This window comes from Sciurus carolinensis, chromosome 19 (assembly GCF_902686445.1).
Source record: "Sciurus carolinensis chromosome 19, mSciCar1.2, whole genome shotgun sequence".
In the NCBI taxonomy this organism is placed as follows: Eukaryota; Metazoa; Chordata; class Mammalia; order Rodentia; family Sciuridae; genus Sciurus; species Sciurus carolinensis.
In genome coordinates, this window is record NC_062231.1 from 4,978,276 (window position 1) to 4,987,287 (window position 9,012).

The following is a 9,012-nucleotide window of genomic DNA, read 5'->3' on the forward strand; positions in this document are numbered from 1 at the left end:
AAATTTTTATTTGTTACAGCTCATAGTGATGACAGGAGGAATCTCCCTTTAATATCTGGATCCAGGAGGCAGTCATGTTAGGCAGTGTGCCATCTTGCATTCAACAAAATCATTGTTGGTTGCATGATACATGCATCACATATGTTCCCCCATAGTAGTAAAAACTGCTTACACAGTGGATGTGAGCGAGTGTACAGAAGTAGAATTATAGGGGGAGGACATCCCTCTGCAGGCTCCACTGCAAGCTTGGGGGTCTTAGGACTTTCTGGGTGGGCATATTTCAGGGTGAAGTGGTGAATGGAGCACACATCTGTTCTCATCTGCAGTGTGAGTATCGTCCTGCCTCTCTCTTAGGAATGACACAACAGATAAATCCTATTCTTTACTCACCACTTAGCTATACATGTGCAACCTCACATGCTTTAAATTGTGATTATCACACAGCTCAACTTTGCAATGGAGTCAATCATCCCATCTTCCCCTTTTATTCACTAAGATAAAAATGGACCAAGATTATCTGGCAGGTTCAAGCAAGTGAGTTTGGGACTGAGGTTCATGAAGGCAGCACTTTCCACCTTGGGGAATTATTTGTGCTGGAAATCTATGGAAAACACAAGGAGAAATGACTGGCACCTCAGGCAAGGCAAAACCATCACCCAGCCCATATCAGTCCTGTGGGAAAATCTGCTGTGAAATACACACTTCAGCAATATGATGAGCAAAACCGTGGACAAGCTTTTGGAAAATGAAAGGTACTTATTTGTGAGAAATAGAGGTGAGAATCATTGATTGCTTTTGTGAATTGTCAGTTTGTAAAGTACAACTCAGGATCCACACTAAGAGCTATGATATTCATATTACCACTATTGTAAATTTCTCTTGAGAAAATCCACTGGAATGAAAGTGTTCTTTTATAGTAAAGAAACAAGAAGCATCAGGGGTGTTTCTTTACAGACCCACAAGCTGACATTGCTGGGAAACCTAAAGAGTCCTACAGGAGAGTCGACCTCCTTGATTGATGTAATGATGAAATATTCAAGTCCTGCTTTCCTGTTCGATAGCTTTGGCTTTCCTGTATCATTTTGTTCTTTCTTTCTTAGTGACAAGAAAATAATACAGGTTTCCATTTATCTATTCATGGTAAAGACATAAAAAGTTGAGTTTGGGAAAACATCTGAAAATTAGGTACCATTACTAGGGCAGGATATGATTTGACTGACCTAAATGTTCCTCAAAACAAAATTAGATTCAGACATTTTCAATGTGACAGAAATTGAAAAGGGTATTTTATTTTTAGTAACTAAAACATAAAAGACTAAGAAACACAAATATTCTTCCTCCAAACTATTGTGAATTTTATTCCTGTGTGTTTTGGAGTCGAGAATGGGAAATTACCAGCATGTTGATTTGATATTTTAAAATGTTTAATGTACTTCCAAACCTTAGCATCATGGTCCTTTGATTTGACATTTCCTAACTGATATGGTACAGGATAAGGAAATTTTTAATCGGTGAAAATGAACTGGATTCAAAGACTACATGAGAAAATACATATAAATAGTTTATAGCAATGTGAGATACCCTTTTATGAAATAAGGTTTGAAACATATAACCTTATTTCCTTCTAAATATTTTTAAATTCATAATTTCTTCAATTATAGAAGTCACTCACATCAATAATATTTCTATTTGAATTGAGATGACAGTAGAAATATTATAAGTAATAAAAATGTTAATTTAAAGTCAATGGTTTCCCTGATACTATGTATACAAATAAGTAATAATTAATATCTCTAGATGACATATTGTTTGTAAGTTGTGTCACTAGAACTCATTAAATTAAAATAAATGAAAAACTAAAATTACTTGATATTCTCTATGAAAAAATTAACTACATTTAGGAGGATGTAAATTAAAGCAGCAAATATTCTTAGAAGAAAATATCCTCACTGCACGATACAGAATACTGTCCTCTGGGCTGAGTAGGACTGTTGGAGCTGACATCTCTGCAGCTACTAGAAGCTGTGCTAGTAAGCTCAAATCCTTTCCTATCACAGCCTCTCTTGGACCTACCAACACACAAATTCTGCATCTGAGGACACACAGGCACTTACCCAGATGTCTGAAGCAGGGAGGACTCTGTGTAGATGAGAAGAGCCCAAACCAATGTAAGTTTTAAGAAAAAGATGTCTTTAAGCCCTATCTCTGCTGAACTGTAATTTTAATGTCTGCAGAACAGTGGAAAGATCCCACTGGAAAACACAGAACTGTGGCTTCCCTAGTGGAATATGTCCCCTGTTGTTTAATCAATTTTACTTTATTCCCTGTGGCATCACAGCAATCTAGGGAAAGCTGGGTTCCAAACTTTTTGCTGAGTTCCAAACTTTTCTCTGAGTTCCCTGGATACATCTGGAGAGGGATCTTGATTGCAATCATGTACCCATCATGTGACAACTCCAGTTAATCTCATTCTTATCTGAAGATCAAATTAATCCAAACCAATTCCAAAATTTGCAATGCCTCTACTTTGGGGTGAGGGATTCTTGGCATACCCATGGTTTCTTGACTCTGAGTGTCATCTTCCTACAGTTTGTGATGGGACCCTCTTTCCTAGTTTGTTCTCACATTGAGCACCTGGTTTGTAGGTGGTTTGGGTTAGGTATGTCATCAGTTCTAAACTGGCAGTTTTTAGTTTTAAGCTCTGAGTGAAACAGTCAAATCAATCAGAAATAAAATGGAAAATAAAAAAGCCAGCAGAGCTGAAGGTCACAGGTTGAGATTATAGGCAGATGGAACATAGAGTTGAGGCAGAGCCCAAGCATGAGTCCACTCTAAGAATCCTGCGGGATCAACTCTCCTATTTTTTCTCTGAGAGAAAGCATGTAAAATTAGGCCCAGTTTTTTTGTGTATTTTATATGAAGTTTTATAAAATGTTAAAGACAAAATGGATCCCTGTGTCCCAGCATCAAACCAAAGTACAATCATTTCAAGCAGATCCACTGATGTCCCAGGTGTTGAAATCAGAAGATACTTCCTTATCACCACCATTATGGATATGTGAAGGGTTAACATGTATGTGAACAAGTGAAAACTTAATTATTTCTAAAATGAATGGGAAACTTAAACTAAATTTCAATAAATGCATTGAATACTCTAATCTCTACAGACTGAAATCCCACATGGTTGGGTCTGGGGTACTTTGACAACTGCAGAAAAAATTTAAAAATGAATGCCAAAGCATGATCCTTCCAAAGTCATGTGAGAGGAAGATATGAAATAGGAGAAGAGCATCAATACTTGAACAAGCATTTCAGCATGTGCTCAATTAGGCAAGACTCTTCTGGGAAGGAGGAAGCCCAGGGATTCATGTGCTGTAGAAAGTTCATCCCCATATGCAGCCCAAATCCTGGTCCAACCACACCTCTGCCTTTGGTGGCCTGGGCTCTTCCTTACTCTCTGGCATGGCATGATCCCTTGATCACAAAGGTGCCTCCTGGAATCCTGTCCCTCTCACTCCTGGGGAGTCTTCTTGGGTAAGCCATGGGAATGTGTTGGTCAGTGTACTCCTAACTGTGTTGAGTTTGTTTCTTTGTGGATCCAGGAAGAGCTCTTTGTTGACATAGTGAAGTGTAGGCACACACCATTGTTCTACTGTGAACTTGCCATATGACTGTGGACAGGTGAGTCCAACCTTTTTGTCTAAGTTTTCCTGATTTTTAACAGAAAGCACGACTGCATCTCCAACAGTCAGAATTAGGCACTAATACGTGGGATATAGTTCCAACCAGTTAAATAAGATTCCCTGTGGAGTAGGTCTCAGACATTGGCTATGCTATATAAAAGCTTCCAGGAAGATTCTCTTGTGTAGTGACTAGTACAGAATAAATGTTAACAGACCAAGGTCTGGAATGGATCAGTATGCATTTGAATTCTGGCTTCTTATGTATTTATAGAGACTGGAATAGATTTTTACCCTCTCAGAGAATCTGTTTACTCATCTCTAAGATGGGATGATGCCACTTACTTCCCAAGGTTATAAAAAGGAAAGAAAGTCATAGATAGTAAGTACATGGTGCACAGTGAGTGATCCCTAAGCCAGAGAAGACTGGTCTTTCTCTTTTTGCTTTACTGGTGAACACCCAGCAGTAGCACCATGTTTGTCCCAGAGTTGGCACTTCATAGAGATATCTGTAAGTGAATGAGTGGAGTTGTTATTGTTTTAGGCATAAATGTAATGATACAATATCTGATGTTTCAAATAAAATTACTTTTTGTCTTCTGTAAAACTTTAAAAACTACACTTTCCATCTTTGCAAGTAGGAACAGCCATGATTATGTTCTGGTCAATAAGACATAGGTGGAAGCCACCTCTCCTTGGTGTTTAGCTCATTGGTTTCCCTTTTTTTTTTCAAAAAGTGAAATTGGCACATTATAATTATTCATGTAAGATTCATTGTGATCTATTCGTTAAGTACATATAATACTATTTGGTCCATGTAATTCCCCAGTATTTCCATTTTTTTTCTTTTCCTACTTTCCCCAATTTCCTTCTTCTACTCTCCCTTTCTCCCTTCTGTATGTGTGAGATCCTTTAATGTTTCCTTTTTTAAAATCTAAATCTTTCATATATGAGAGCAAACATTTGATTGTTGGATTTCTGAGTCTGGCTTATTCAGATAACCTGATATTCTCAGTTCCATTATTTTTCTGCAAGTGACATAATTTTGTTCTTCTTTATGGCTATGTAAATACATATTATTATATATACATACCATATACCACAATTCCTTATCTGCTCTCCTGTTGATAAACAATTAGGTGAATTGCATATCTAGGCTATTGTCAATTACAGAGATATAAAAATGGTTACACATGTATCACTATAGTATGCTGATTTTAGATCTTTTCGGTAAGTACCAGTAGGGATGTTGTGGGGTCATATGATAATTCCATTCCAAGTCTTTTGAGGAACTAATGTAAATTGTAAAAACTGACAATCCAAACAACAGTGTTTAATGCTCCCTTTTATATGCATCTTTGCCAGTATTGACTAATTATTACTTATATTAATGATGTTTGACATTGTGTTTGGAGATGAAATTTCAGTGAGGTTTTCACTTGAATTTCCCTGAGTCCTGAAGGAGGTGAACTTTTCTTTTTCTTTTTTTACATATTTGTGAACCATTTGTATTTCTTTTTTTATTTAAAAAAATTTTAAGGAATATTTGTTTAGTTCATTGGCTCATTTATCAATTGGGTTATGTGGGGGGTTCTGTTAATTATTTTTAGTTCATATATTCTGGATATTATCATCTGCTGGGAGAGCAGGAAAATTTTTTCTCTCATTCTCTAGGCTCTTTTTACAATCTCCACTGTTTTTTTTTTATTGCTGTGAATAAACTTTTTAATTTGAAGTCATCTCATCACTGATTCTTGGTTTCATTTCTTAAGCTTTACTAAACTTTCCAAGAAATCTGTGCCTGTGGCACCTTTTGGAGTGCTGATCCTATACTTTTTCCAGCAGCTGCAGTGTTTCTGGTCTAATTCCTAGGTCTTTGATCTACTTTGAGTTAATTTTTTGCAAGCAGGGTGAGAAATAGGGATCAAGTTTAAGTCTTCCACATATGGACATACAGTTTTCCCAGCATCATTTGTTAAAAAGGCTATCCTTTGTCCAGTGTATGTTTTTGGCATCTTCACCCAAGGTCAAATAATGTAAGTGTTTTTCTCTGTGCCCTCTATTCTGTTGCATTGGTCTTCATGTTTGTCTTCCTGCCAATACCATGATTTTTAAAATATAACTCTGCAGAATAATTTGAGATCAGAAATTGTGATGCCTCCAACATTGTGCTCATTGCTCCACTGCTTTAGCTATTCTAGGTCTTTTACTCTTTCATAGGAATTTTTGTACTATTTTTTGAGGTCTTTGAGTAATGTCACTGGTATTTTGATGGGACAGATATCCTTGTCTTGTTCCTAATTTAGAGGAAATGATTCAAATATGATATTGCCTTTGGGTTTGTCCTGTGTAGGTTTTCTGATGTTGGGGTAAGTTCCTATTTAGCCCAGTTTCTTCAGAGTGTCATTATGAATTGCTGCTAAACTTTTCTAGGCTTCTTCTATTGAGATGATCACCTGATTTTGTTCCTAATTCTGCTTATATGTTGAATTATATTTATTTGCATGTTGAACCATCCTTACCTCCTGGAATAAAACCAGCTTAATCATGATCTTTTGAATATTATTGGCTAATATTTTATCAAGAAATTTTGCAGGTACCTTTTCAGGCATGTTGCTCTGTAGTTTACTTTTGATGATGTGTCAATACCTGGTTTTGGTAGCAGTGTAATACCAGCTCCATTAAACATTTTTGAAGCATTTCTCTTCCCCTTGTTTTTTCATGAAGTAATTTGAGAATCAGTGACATTAGTTGTTATTTAGAGGTGTGGTAGAATTGAATCAAGGCTACATCTGGTCCTGAACTTCTCTCTTCTGGATGACCTTTTAAAAAATATTTTTTGGTGGGTACAGTGGTACACATCCAAAATTCTAGTGGCTCAGAATGCTAAGGCAGAAGGATCACCAATTCAAATCCAGCCTCAGCAACTTGGCAAGTCCCTGAGAAAGTTAGCTTGACCCTGTCTAAAACAAAATGCAAAAAATAACTGGGGTTTAAACTAAGTGGTACAATACTTGTCTTGCATGGGTCAGGCACTGGGTTCAATCCTCAGCACCACATAAATTAATAAATAAATTAACTAAAGATTAATTTTTTAAAAGAGTCTGAGGGACCCTTTGAAAACAGTGGGAACTGGGGATGTGACAGTGTTTAAACATCCCTGGGTTCAATCCTTGGTATCAAAAATATATATTTTATCAGTGCATTATAATTATATTAATAGTAGGTCCATCATGGCTTATTCATATATGTGCAGAACATCATTTGATAAGTCTCATTCCTTAATGCCTCACAGTTCCCTCTCCTCCTACTTCTGCATGAATCTCTATTCCACTGTTTGTCCTTTTTTTATGAGATCCCCTATCTTTTTTTTTAATTTCTATTTTCTTTCTAGCTTTCAGGTATGAGAGAAAACACTTGACTTGACCTTCAGAGTGACTTATTTCACTTAGAATGATGATCTCCGATTTTATTCATTTCTGACAAATGACATAATTCCATTCTTCTTTCTCTCTGACTAGAATGAGTACACCCATGAAGAGATGAATAGATGCTATTTCCCAGGAGTATCACCTGCCAGAACACAGAACCTCCCATGTGCAGTCCCAGATTGCTATTGTGTGAACCAGGGAATGGAGACACAGGGAGGAGAAGGTCTTATCTGAAGTATGTGAGACCTCCCATCTTTGAGTTATTTCACACCCCCCATGCAGCCTGGCCAACTCTAGAGTGAACTTCATTGTGTGTTTTGACTACTAACCTGCTGGGGTCCAGCCCTAGCAGGGATCAGGGTTCCTAGGTGGATGGGATGCATCAGCACAGTGGAGAAACAGCACACAGACACCAAGTGTTCTGAGACTGAATATCTCTTTATTTTTTGTCAGCATTTTTATAGATATTTTTCTTTAGTAATGATTATATTATTTTATGGTTAGTTTAAAATAAGAAAAGCCTTTAAAAGTACAATCTATGCTTCTTCTCAAAGTACACATTTTCTCTGTATGACAGCCCAGACCAAAACAACCTTATTTTCCAGCTAGATTAAAGCAACCTTGTCTCCCAGCTAAACTGAAACAAACTTGTCACCCAACTAAACTGAGGGCATCATGGTCTGACAGCCTTCAAACTTCAGAACAAACACGTCACTAGATTTTCTGAGAAACCACCCCCACCATAAACTCCGGTGTTTAACAGTGAAAAGTTTTTACTATTATTAACAAAGGGCAAAGAAATCAACTTATAGTTAATATTTAGTCTTTTCTATTTCATTTAGTGGCAGACTACAATCTTATTCTGATTCTCAAAGAATTAGACTAAACATAGGAAAATCACAAATTATATTTATGATTAACATAAATATTTTTATTATGTAAAGTATCTCTGCAAATTACTATTAAAAGTAGGAAAGCAACAAAAGCTAAACACCACATCCAAGCTCAGAGGAATGCCTCTTTATCCATCTATATTTAGAAATTATTATACTAAAGCAATCACAGGCTCCTTTTAACTCAAGCACAGCTACAATTGTTTATATCCATATATTTTATCTAGATATTACTACTAAGTTTTTATTGTGTACTTTTTGTGTCCCAATACAGTAAAAATTTTCTAATGTTTTTACAATAAATTTCTAATGATATACTAATTATTAATATTAAAAGACAACTATACATGGAGACATGCCACGCCTATGACCCCCAAGAGGGAGGATGGTCAACAGAACCATGTCAAGTGTCAGATTCTCTACTCCAACAGAACTATATCAAGTGGTGGAGTGGCAGGAAATAGAAGTGGCACTAACCCCTCTCTGTTCCTGAGGTTTCCATGACAGTTAAATGCCTGAGAGAAGGGAGTTAGCCTGAAGGTGAAATCTCTGCATCCTCCAAGTGTTACCCATAGGACTAAGCTCCTTCCCTTGTTCAGACTAAGGGAGATGAGGAGTCTCTTTTGGGATTTTTTTAAGCACAATAATTCCATTCATGTGATTCTACCCCAATGACTTCATAAGCTCTAAGGCCTCATTTGTGACATCACCTTGGGGTTTATGATTTCAACATACAAGTTTTGGAAGCACAAAAGCATTCAGACCATAGTAAAAAGTGATGTCCTTTCTTTGCTAAGGATATCACATAAATACTTGATGCATAAGCCTCAGTGCATCTTTCTCTTTACTTCCTGTATCCTTAAAGACACATGCACTATCAAGAGATACTCAGGAGTCAATCTGTCTTCTTTTCTGATTCAGTAACTGCATGGCTACTGCTCTGGGGTTTAGAACTGAATGTGACAACTGAGATATTATCAGCCCACACCTGCAGGGATTTTAGAACCT